General features: G+C 48.7%; 1 protein-coding gene across 1 annotated transcript in view; it reads right to left on the bottom strand.

The window, feature by feature from the left end:
- The window catches only part of LOC141205533 (uncharacterized), a 36,062-nt gene extending 28,841 nt beyond the window's left edge, over window positions 1-7,221 (bottom strand). The window contains exon 1 of the mRNA XM_073664101.1: window positions 7,161-7,221. The gene's annotated coding sequence lies outside the window, so the exon portion shown is untranslated. The remainder of the gene's footprint in view (window positions 1-7,160) is intronic.
- Window positions 7,222-12,366: the final 5,145 nt, after the last annotated feature.

Below are 12,366 nucleotides of genomic sequence, written 5' to 3'. Positions count from 1 at the left end.
TCTACATGTTTTAGGAGAACAGGAATGGTCTGCAGTGGATACATGAGTTTCGGAAAACTCATCATTTTTAAAAGGTGAATCCTGCCCAATAGACTCAAAGGCAAATTTTGCCACCTTTCTAATTCCTGTTGAATTTTGGAGATGACTGGAGGAAAGTTTTAGTTATATATTGACTCTGGTTTTCTCCCCAGCTTGATACCCAGATATGTTATATGTGTTTTGGATATTGGAATACTGCACATTTCCTTTTCCACCATACTACTTCTGTCTTTATTTGTTAAGTGGAGAATTTCGCATTTGCTTTTATTTAAAGTGAATCCCGAATACCTACCAAAATTTTCCATAAGATCCAGGACCCCTGGCAGATCTCTTGCCACCTCAGCCATGTAAAGTATGATATCGTCTGCGAAATATGAGGCCTTAAGCTTCATGCCCCCTATTGGTATCCCTTCATAAACTTCATGTTGTTCTAGGTATCGCACAAGGGGTTCTAATGCCAGATAAAACATTAGCGGGGACAAAGGACATCCCTGACGTGTTCCCTTTTCAAGAGGGAAATTTGCTGAAAAATGACCTGGGGTTTGAATTCTTGCTGCGGGGTTAGCATATATGGCTTTTATAAAATTTCTGAAATTTCCCACAAGCCCAATTTTGTCCAAAACTTGACCTACCCAGCTCCACTTCACCTTATCAAAGGCCTTCTCTGCGTCTAGTGTAACCAGAGCCGGCTTACCTCGACTGTTTTCTTCTTTATTTATTGCATCTATAGCTAACAATGTACGTCTTACATTTGTAACTGCACTCCTACCTTTCACAAAGCCCACCTGTGCGGGCGTTACTAATGTTGGGAGTATCTCTGCTAATCTGTTTGCCATGAGTTTGGATATTATTTTAACATCTTGATTTATCAAGGATATAGGTCTATAAGATGCTGGGTCCTCCACATTTTTCCCTTCTTTTAATATTAAGCTAATATGAGCCACATTAGTGCCCACCAACAGATCCCCACCCTGTAACAATTCATTATACCATGCAGTCAAAGTAGGGGTTATTTGTTGGGACATGACCTTATAAAAATCGCCCGTGATCCCATCCGGCCCAGGTGCTTTTCCAGCTGGCAATCCCCCAATGGTACTCTTCACTTCCCCCTCTGTAATGGGAGCATTTAGCATATTTAACTGTGGCTCTGAGACACAAGGTATGTTAATTTTTTTTAGAAAGTCCTCACCCCTACTTGTGCCCTTGGCCTCTTCTAAATATAAGTTAGCATAATACTCCCGCAGGGTTGAGTTTATTTCCCTAGGGTTATCCACCATTAAACCCGCTCTAGTCTTAAGCTTTAAGATATTACTCTTTCCCTTCTTGGCCTTAACCAAGTTTGCTAATAGCTTTCCTGCTTTATCTCCATATCTCCTCAACTCTATTTCCATTTGCGTCTTTCTAAATAATTCTTTTTTTTCCGCCCATATGTCAAAATCCCTTTTGGCCTCCCTCCATTCATCCCTATTTTTATCTGTTTTTTGTTGTTGAAAGTGCAAGCATTTCTCCCTTAATTTCCTACTAAATTCCTCATATTTAGTGTTTGTTTTTTTAATGTATGCACATACGCTATTAGTTTCCCTCTCAGGACCGCCTTTCCTGCTTCCCAGTATGTTTGTGGTTTCAGACCATCCACCGAATTGTGGTAAGAATACTCCTCCCACCATTGCTGTAATATCACTTTAAATCGCTCGTCTCCAAGAAGAAACGATGGGAATCTCCATATGTAGTCCGTTCCCCTTGGATATTGCTCAATTAAATTTAGAGAGATTTGGCGCATGATCCGAAATCACCATTTCCCCAATTTTTGACTTTTTGCATCTGTCTAGTAGCCCTCTACTCACCAATATATAGTCAAATCTAGACCAAGTTTGATGTGGGTGGGAAAAGTGTGTAAATTCTCGTTCATTGGGTGATTCCAACCTCCAAATATCCGACAAATCTGTGTCTTCTATAAACTCTGCCAATAGAGTTGATTTCCCACTAGCTTTTTCCCCTCTTGTCCTCACGTGACTCAATCGATCTTCCTCTATAGAGTGTGTGTTGTTGTAATCTCCTCCTACTATCATGTTCTTTGTTGTGTTTTGTAATATCTTAAAACGTAGTTGTTCAAAAAAAGGTTTTTGGTCTGTGTTGGGCGCATATATATTGATTACACCAATTTCTTCCTCATTTCTTTCTAGCTTTAGCATTATGTACCTTCCATCTGTATCCCATTCTACCTGTGTTACTTTGTACGGTAGAGTTTTGTGCAGCAATATTAGAACACCTGCCTTTCTTCCCACCCCCTCTGAACCATACACCTCTCCCACCCACAATTTTTTCATCCTAAACATATCTTAATTTCTCAAATGCGTTTCCTGAAATAATGCAATATCTGCTTCTAGTTTCTTTAAATGTCGCAGAACCATCATTCTTTTAGTCGGGGCTCTAAGCCCCTTTACATTCCATGATACAATGTGCATACTATGATATTTTCATTTTTGATTATATGTTGGGTGCTCACACCAAATAATCACAATTTTGTTCTGACTTACATTGTGTTCCTGCATGTCTCCCCTTTGAACAAAAAACAAGTTAACAACCAACAACAAACAATCACTCAATAGCATTTTTCTGTGACTTCCTTTTTCTGGCTTATTCCCCCACAAGCTCCTCCCTGGCAATATTTATTTCGTTAAACCGGGTTTTCCTCTTTTTATGGGGATAGGGGTGGTAGTTATCCGACTTCAATAGTTTATTAGTGCTTGAAGGTTTATGGTAGATGAGGGTCCCATTACAATCTTTCTTGATCAGTACATACAAGAAAGGCAACTGGTAATAATTGGTGTTGGTCTGCTCCTTTAAACAAAATGTACTTTTCAGGTTATATCCTCAGTACCATCACTTTTCTTCCCTTCTTTTGAGGCCCACACAGTCAGACTCTACCGGCCCTTCTCCCTGCGAGTGGCGGTTGTGTATCGCCCTCCGGGCCCCTCCCGTCGGTTTGTGGATCACTTTGCCACTTGGCTTCCAAACTTTCTATCCTATGACATCCCCACCCTCATCATGGGAGACTTTAACATCCCAATAGGCGATTCCCTCTCCCCATCTGCTGCTCATTTTTTATCGCTAACTTCCTCCTTCGGCCTTTCAGAGCTTACTAATTCTCCTACACATGAAGATGGAAATACTCTTTGACCTGATCTTCGCCCGGCTCTGTTCAATACATGACTTTACTAACTCTCCTCTTCCACTCTCTGATCACAACCTTCTCTCATTCTCTGTCAAGAACTGTCACCCTGCTCAAGACACCCCCACTTTCCACACTTATAGAAATATACATGCCATTAACACCCAGAAATTTATGAAAACGTTGCAATCATCATTGGCCCCAATCTCCTCCCTCTCATGCCCTGACACTGCACTGAAGCATTATAACGAAACATTGCAATGAGCCCTGGATGAAGTCGCACCTCCTACACAGAGAACAACTCGGTACAGAAGGCGACAACCCTGGAACATGCTGCAAACACGCTTTCTCCAGCGGTGCGCCGAACGGCTGTGGACAAAATCTAATCTGGCCGAAGATTTCCTCCATTATAAATTTATGCTTAAAACCTATAACCCCGCCCTTCACCTCTCCAAGCAAATCTACTTTAACAACCTCGTCATCTCATGGTCCAATAATCCTAAACACCTGTTTGACACTTTTCACTCTCTCCTTAATCAAACAGCACAGGCCCAAACCACCAACCTCAGCACTGACGATCTGGCCAATTATTTCAAAGAAAAAATTGACCATATCTGACAGGAAATTTTCTCTCAATCCCCAAATGTTATGCATGCTCCTCCCTCCTGTTAGGATCTGCAACATAAACTAAGGAAAGATAGGGGAAAGCTGTCCCCTCAGTAAGACTAAGCTGAATCCCTACGATGTAGCGGGCTGCCTGTTCCTTGTGAACAGACCCGCCTTCGTCCTCGGCTAGTCTGAACGGAGACCTATAGAATTAAGGGAGGGGTCCCTAAAAGAACTAAGGACTGGGACAAAAATGAGACACCTCCTAAACATAAGTTGTTGCAGAACAAAAAGGACAAACTTACAAAAAGTACTAAAGGTCCCAGAGGACCAAGAACTGAAAGAGATAGGCACCGAAGCACCTGGCTAGAGAGACAGTCAAAACAACACTGAAGTCCAGCAAAGCCAGAAGGGCGGAGCAGGAATATATAGGCAGATGGTCACGTGACCGCAAAACACAAGATAGAAAAAACTAACAGGAGGGTTCTAACACCTCCCACACTGCATCTTGCTCATTTTCTGACTTTGAACCGGAAGAAGTGACAAGGCTCCTTGCTTCCTCTCGCTCTACCACCTGACCAGTGACCCTATTCCCTCACATCTCCTTCAGTCCCTTTCTCCAGCTGTCACCACTCACCTAACCAAAATATTCAACCTCTACCTCTCATCTTGTATTTTTCCGTCCTTTTTAAAACACGCCAGCATACATCCATTACTTAAAAAACCATCCCTCGACCAGAACTGTGCTGCTAACTACAGACCTGTTTCCAATCTTCCCTTTATCTTTAAACTCCTGGAACGACTGGTCCACTGCTGTCTAATACGCGATCTCTCAGATAACTCCCTTCTTGACCCTTTATAATCTGGCTTCCGCTCTTTACATTCTACTGAAACTGCACTCACTAAAGTCTCTAACGATCTACTAACAGCCAAATCTAATGGTCACTACTCCCTGCTGATTCTCCTGGATCTCTCTGTAGCATTCGACACTGTGGATCTACCTCGCTGGCCGCTCCTTCACTGTGTCTTTTGCTGGCTCCTCTTCCCCTTATTGTCAGGTTTCCTCAAGGATCAGTTCTAGGCCCCCTTCTTTTCTCCATATATACCGCTCCTATTGGACAAACAATCAGCAGATTCGGTTTTTAGTATCATCTCTATGCTGATGACACCCAATTATACACCTCTTCTCCAGATATCACCCCTGCATTATTACAAAATACCAGTGATTGTCTAAAATTGAATTGATCAAAAACTGAACTACTCGTATTTCCTCCCTCCACTAACCTACCTATGCCCGATATTGCCATTTCTGTTTGTGACTCCATCATTACTCGCCAGCAACATGCCTGCTGTCTTGTGGTCATGCTTGATTCAGATCTTTCCTTCACTCCTCACATCAAATCATTCGCTCGCTCGTGTCATCTACATCTCAGAAACATCTCTAGAATCAGAACTTTTCTTACCTTTGACTCAGTAAAAACTCTTACTGTAGCTCTTATTCATTCTCATCTGGACTATTGCAACTCTTCACTAATCGGTCTCCCTCTTTCTAAACTTTCCCCTCTCCAATCCGTCCTGAACGCAGCAGCCAGGATCATATTCCTCACCAACCGATACACCGATGCCTCTTCCCTGTGCCAGTCATTGCACTGATTGCCCATCCAATACAGAGTTCAATATAAACTTATTGCTCTTACCCACAAAGCTCTCCACGATTCAGCACCGCCCTACATCACCTCCCTCGTCTCAGTCTACCACCCTACCCGTGCCCTCCGTTCTGCTAATGACTTAAAACTAAAATCCTCTGTAATCCGAACCTCCCACTCCCGTCCCCAAGATTTCTCGCATGCTGCACCAATTCTTTGGAATGCACTACCCAGGACAATTCGATTAATTCCCAAAACCCACAGTTTTAAGCATGCCGTAAAAACCTGTTTCTTTAGACTGGCGTATCGCCTCAATATACTTATCTAACTGTCCAAGTTTGGCCCATATCACAATTTTCTTCAAAATCATGCTCATACCATCCATGCACTGAATAGCCTCTGTCTGTACTGTACACATACTGGCTGGCGACCAGTTCATGTGGTGTTATATACTTACCCTATTTAGTATATTAAGGCTGTATTATACAATATATGTACATTTTACCTTTTGTGTCTCCCCTATTTCCTTATAGACTGTAAGCTTGCGAGCAGGGCCCTCACTCCTTTTAATATCTGAGTTATGCTTATTCTGTAAAGTCTGTATTGTCTGTGTAAGTCCCCCCTAAAATTGTAAAGTGCTGTGGAGTATGTTGGCGCTATAAAAATAAAAATTATTATTATAATTAAATTCAGATGTAAATCTCAGGCCCACTCTATTGATGTTGAGTTCCCCGACAAATTCAAAAGATTGTTCACTCGTCCCTGACCAGGTGATAAAAATGTTGCCAATATATCTATACCATACCCCAATATATGGACGCCACCACTTATGATCATCCCTGAATATTGTGGATTCCTCCCACCAGTCCAGGGATAAGTTAGCATATGAGGGGGCACAGGGGCTACCCATCGCAGTACCCCTGAGCTGGTGGAAATACTTCCTGTCAAAAAGAAAGAAGTTATGAGTAAGAGTGAATTTTAGAAGATCCTCCATGAAGTCATTATGTCTGCTACACTCTATTGACCTCGATTTCAAGAAATGTCTTAGTCCTCTGATATCATCCTCATGCGGTATATTACTGTACAAAGCCTCGATATCTAGTAATGCCTGCTCCCCTACATGCATGTATACATGCTCGAGGGTCTACATGTAGGGGAGCAGGCAAAGGGAAAACCAACTCCAGAGGGATTATTCCAACTGTAAAACCTCAGGCGGTACTGGGAGAACATTACACTGTGTGGGGGCATCATACATACTAAATAAGGGACATAATGGGGGCATTACACTGTGTGGGGGCATCATACATACTGCATAAGGAGCATAATGGGGGCATTGCCCTGTGTGGGCGCATCATACATACCGCATAAAGGGCATAATGGAGGCATTACACTGTGGGGGCATCATACATACTGTATAAGGGGCATAATGGGGGCATTACACTGTGGGGGGCATCATACATCCTGCATAAGGGGCATAATGGGGGCATTACACTGTGGGGGCAGTAAAGGGGTCCTGTACTATGAGAACAATACGTTTCCTCCCTTCCTGTCTCCATAGTTGGGTCGTATGTATCTATTACAGGAAACAGAACAAAAACCTTATGATTCTTATAAAGGGGCAACACAAGACCCCAAAATAGTCTCCGTGCTGAAGGGGTTAATGCCCCCTGCACCCAGTAATGGGGGTCTCCACATACCTCCACCTGCAGAGCCGCCACCACATATATGGCTGCTCTGTGCGCACAGGAGCTGTGATGAGGTCACAAGAGGGGAGGAGTCAGGGGTCACATGATCAGGGGCCTCAGTGGATGCAGGACTCTGCTGTGCTGGTTGTCATGGTGCTGGATGAGCTGAAGTTTATGTGTGGGGTCAGGAGGGGTTTACAGTGTGGATGTAGCAGAGCCGCGTGTGTACGAGGTGTACGGAGCAGAGCCGTGTGTGTACGAGGTGTACGGAGCGGAGCCGTGTGTGTACGAGGTGTACGGAGCGGAGCCGCGTGTGTACGAGGTGTACGGAGCAGAGCCGCGTGTGTACGAGGTGTACGGAGCGGAGCCGTGTGTGTACGAGGTGTACGGAGCAGAGCCGCGTGTGTACGAGGTGTACGGAGCAGAGCCGTGTGTGTACGAGGTGTACGGAGCGGAGCCGTGTGTGTACGAGGTGTACGGAGCGGAGCCGCGTGTGTACGAGGTGTACGGAGCAGAGCCGCGTGTGTACGAGGTGTACGGAGCGGAGCCGTGTGTGTACGAGGTGTACGGAGCAGAGCCGCGTGTGTACGAGGTGTACGGAGCAGAGCCGTGTGTGTACGAGGTGTACGGAGCGGAGCCGTGTGTGTACGAGGTGTACGGAGCGGAGCCGCGTGTGTACGAGGTGTACGGAGCAGAGCCGCGTGTGTACGAGGTGTACGGAGCGGAGCCGCGTGTGTACGAGGTGTACGGAGCAGAGCCGCGTGTGTACGAGGTGTACGGAGCAGAGCCGCGTGTGTACGAGGTGTACGGAGCAGAGCCGCGTGTGTACGAGGTGTACGGAGCAGAGCCGCGTGTGTACGAGGTGTACGGAGCAGAGCCGCGTGTGTACGAGGCGTACGGAGCAGAGCCGCGTGTGTACGAGGTGTGTGGAGCAGAGCCGTGTGTGTACGAGGTGTACGGAGCGGAGCCGTGTGTGTACGAGGTGTACGGAGCGGAGCCGCGCGTGTACGAGGTGTGCGGAGCGGAGCCGTGCGTGTACGAGGTGTACGGAGCGGAGCCGCGCGTGTACGAGGTGTACTGAGCGGAGCCGCGAGTGTACGAGGTGTACGGAGCGGAGCCGCATGTGTACGAGGTGTACGGAGCGGAGCCGCGCGTGTACGAGGTGTACGGAGCGGAGCCGCGCGTGTACGAGGTGTACGGAGCGGAGCCGCGCGTGTACGAGGTGTACTGAGCGGAGCCGCGCGTGTACGAGGTGTACTGAGCGGAGCCGCGCGTGTACGAGGTGTACTGAGCGGAGCCGCGCGTGTACGAGGTGTACTGAGCGGAGCCGCGCGTGTACGAGGTGTACTGAGCGGAGCCGCGCGTGTACGAGGTGTACTGAGCGGAGCCGCGCGTGTACGAGGTGTACTGAGCGGAGCCGCGCGTGTACGAGGTGTACTGAGCGGAGCCGCGCGTGTACGAGGTGTACTGAGCGGAGCCGCGCGTGTACGAGGTGTACTGAGCGGAGCCGCGCGTGTACGAGGTGTACTGAGCGGAGCCGCGCGTGTACGAGGTGTACTGAGCGGAGCCGCGCGTGTACGAGGTGTACTGAGCGGAGCCGCGCGTGTACGAGGTGTACTGAGCGGAGCCGCGCGTGTACGAGGTGTACGGAGCGGAGCCGCGCGTGTACGAGGTGTACGGAGCGGAGCCGCGAGTGTACGAGGTGTACGGAGCGGAGCCGCGAGTGTACGAGGTGTACGGAGCGGAGCCGCGAGTGTACGAGGTGTACGGAGCGGAGCCGCGCGTGTACGAGGTGTACGGAGCGGAGCCGCGCGTGTACGAGGTGTACGGAGCGGAGCCGCGCGTGTACGGGGTGTACGGAGCGGAGCCGCGCGTGTACGGGGTGTACGGAGCGGAGCCGCGCGTGTACGGGGTGTACGGAGCGGAGCCGCGCGTGTACGAGGTGTACGGAGGGGAGCCGCGCGTGTACGAGGTGTACGGAGCGGAGCCGCGCGTGTACGAGGCGTACGGAGCGGAGCCGTACGTGGACGAAGCTTACGGAGCGGAGCCGCGTGTGTTTGAGGTGTACGGTATGGAGCCGCGCATGTTTAAGGTGTACAGAGCGGAGCCGTGTGTACGAGATGTACGGAGCAGAGCCGCACGTGTATGTGGTGTGCGGAGCGGAGACGCGTGTGTACGAGGTGTACGGAGCAGAGCCGCGTGTGTACGAGGCGTACGGAGCGGAGCCGCGTGTGTACGAGGTGTACGGAGCGGAGCCGTGTATGTACGAGGTGTACGGAGCGGAGCCGAGTGTGTACGGTGCGGAGCCACGTGTGTACGAAGTGTATGGAGCGGAGCCGCGTGTACGAGGTGTACGGAGCGGAGCCGTGTGTGTACGAGGCGTACAGAGCGGAACCGCGTGTGTACGAGGCGTACGGAGCGGAGCCGCGTGTGTACGAGGCGTACGGAGCGGAGCCGCGTGTGTACGAGGTGTACGGAGCAGAGCCGCATGTGTACGAGGTGTACGGAGCGGAGCTTCGTGTGTACGAGGTGTACGGAACGGAGCCGCGTGTGTACGAGGTGTACGGAGCAGAGCCGCGTGTGTACGAGGTGTACAGAGCAGAGCCGCGTGTGTACGAGGTGTACAGAGCAGAGCCGCGTGTGTACGAGGTGTACGGAGCAGAGCCGCATGTGTACGAGGTGTATGGAGCGGAGCCGCGTGTGTACGAGGTGTACGGAGCGGAGCCGCGCATGTACGAGGCATACGGAGCGGTGCCGCGCATGTACGAGGCATACGGAGCGGTGCCGCGCGTGGACGAGGCGTACGGAGCGGAGCCGTACGTGGACGAAGCTTACGGAGCGGAGCCGCGTGTGTTTGAGGTGTACGGTATGGAGCCGCGCATGTTTAAGGTGTACAGAGCGGAGCCGTGTGTACGAGGTGTACGGAACGGAGCCGCGTGTGTACGAGGTGTACGGAGCGGAGCCACGTGTGTACAAGGTGTACGGAGCGGAGCCGCGTGTGTACAAGGTGTACTGAGCGGAGCCGCGTGTGTACGAGGTGTACGGAGCGGAGCCACGTGTGTACGAGGTGTACGGAGCGGAGCCACATGTGTACGAGGTGTACGGAGCGGAGTCGCGTGTGTATGAGGTGTACGGAGCGGAGCCGCGTGTGTACGAGGTGCACAGAGCGGAGCCGCGCATGTTTGAGGTGTACGGAGCGGAGCCAGGTGTGTACGAGGTGTACGGAGCGGAGCCGCGCGTGGACGAGTGTTAAATAATTAATAGTGGATATTCATTTTATTCTCAAATTTTGAGTTTTATACACTGCACAAGGATTGCATCAGCCATCGTGTCTAGTTGATATGCGCTATTTGTGTGTGTATTTTTAGTTCACTACCATATGTAGAACAGGTGTGCCATACGACTGGCTATAAAAGCCCATGGTACAGAAAGGGGGGGCTCTCTTGCTCTGCCCACCCCACAAGACACAGAAGAATCTTCATGCTGAGAAGCAGCTGACGTAGGCCTGGACACGTGCTGGACAAAGACATGATTTACCAGCCAGGATCCAAGGAAAGATGGGTGAATCTCAACAATTAAGCTAATTATGGACAAATGGACAATTACTTTATAACTAATTATTGTATGTACCTGCTGCAATCTGATTCTTTTTAAGGCTGTGTGCCCACGTAGCGTTTTTCAAGCGTATATGCTGCGGAATTTCCGCAGCGTAAACGCTTGAAAAACGCATGTATATCCGCACCCCATGGTCCCCAATGGCATTCCGCAATGTCAATGCCCATGCTGCGGATTTTTCCGCAGCGTATATGCTGCGGTCAAAAATCCGCAGCATGTTCATTAATTTTGCGGAAGCGCAGCGGAATCAATGTGCGGATGGTACCCAAGTCTGAAGGAGAGGAGACTCTCACCCAGACCTGGGTACCAAAGAACCTGTAAAAAAAAGAATAAAGTTTATACTTATCTTCTGATGTTTTCCCTCCGTCGCGCTGTTGTCTGAAGGACCTGCCACGTCATTGAGTCATGTGACCCACCACATGACTCAATGACGTCACCGCAGGTCCTGCACACAACAGCGTGAGCCGCTCAAGCCTCCGGACGGGGCAGAGAATGCATCAGAAGGTGAGTATAAAGTTTATTTTTTACCATTCTGAACAAGTTGTCAAGCACTTTTGCAAGTGATGCTTGGAGAAGTGCTTGATAACCCGCATGCGGAAATGCATGCAAAGACGCCTCACAAACGCTTCTACCTGGCGGGAAAACCGCATGTAATATCCGCATGCGATTTTCCCGCCAGGGAGAAGCGTAAAAAATATGCTTCAGGTCCGCAACGTGGGTACATAGCCTAATAGACAATCCAAGAATAAATAGATACATTTTTTTATAAGAAAATCTTGATATTGATACTTTGCGAAGTCCTCAGTAGAAGATAAATAGTACAGAAAGTAGTATTATTTTACAATGGTGAGCCAAGCCTGATTTTTTCGTTTTTTTTTTAAAGTGAATTTCCTTTTTTGAACAAAGGGGGGGGGAGTCCTGACGAGTTGAACAGCTGTTGTTCACGTGTCAGTAAATTCACTAATTTGTCACGAGAAGCAGAAAGGACCTACAGACTGAGGACTGACAGGAAGCAGAGGTACTAACAAGGAACAGAATCACACAGGAAACGAATCAGACGAACTGAAGACTAGAGATGAGCGTTGTTCGACTCGAACTGTTCGCCAATCTCAAATTCGAGCTGTTTTGGGCGGTGTTCGAGCCGTTCGGCGAACACGAACGATTTGAGAAAAATTCGGCTGTTCGAGGTTATGTTCGATAACTGTTCGTGCACCAAAATCATAACTGGATTTTTTCTCAGTAATGATGAAAATTAATGTTAATACGCAGTTTGAGTGTACAGCGGGGTGGGGGGAGGGGCAGGGGATGGATCTCTGCAGGAATAATGAAGATCTCCATTTTTTTTCTCTTTCCCGCATTTACAGTGGGGAGGTGCAATCTGTCAGCCTGTCAGCAGCGCACACACGGAGCGAAGTGCTTTTTTTCACACAAGCAAGGGCATGTGTCATTGGCAGTGTATGTCACATGTCCTTGCCCTATAAGACCCAGCCATTTTCCCCGTCGCCACCATTTTCTCACTGCTGCAGCTGCGTGTTAGACGGCACCGCTGTTGCTGTGTGCGCTATACCTTGTTAATTTCAAGTCAATTTTCGCACAAATCTAC

This window comes from Phyllobates terribilis, unplaced genomic scaffold, assembly GCF_046119375.1.
Source record: "Phyllobates terribilis strain yellow unplaced genomic scaffold, ASM4611937v1 Scaffold_140__1_contigs__length_4765195, whole genome shotgun sequence".
Lineage (NCBI taxonomy): Eukaryota > Metazoa > Chordata > Amphibia > Anura > Dendrobatidae > Phyllobates > Phyllobates terribilis.
This window is presented reverse-complemented; position numbering and strand designations above follow the sequence as displayed.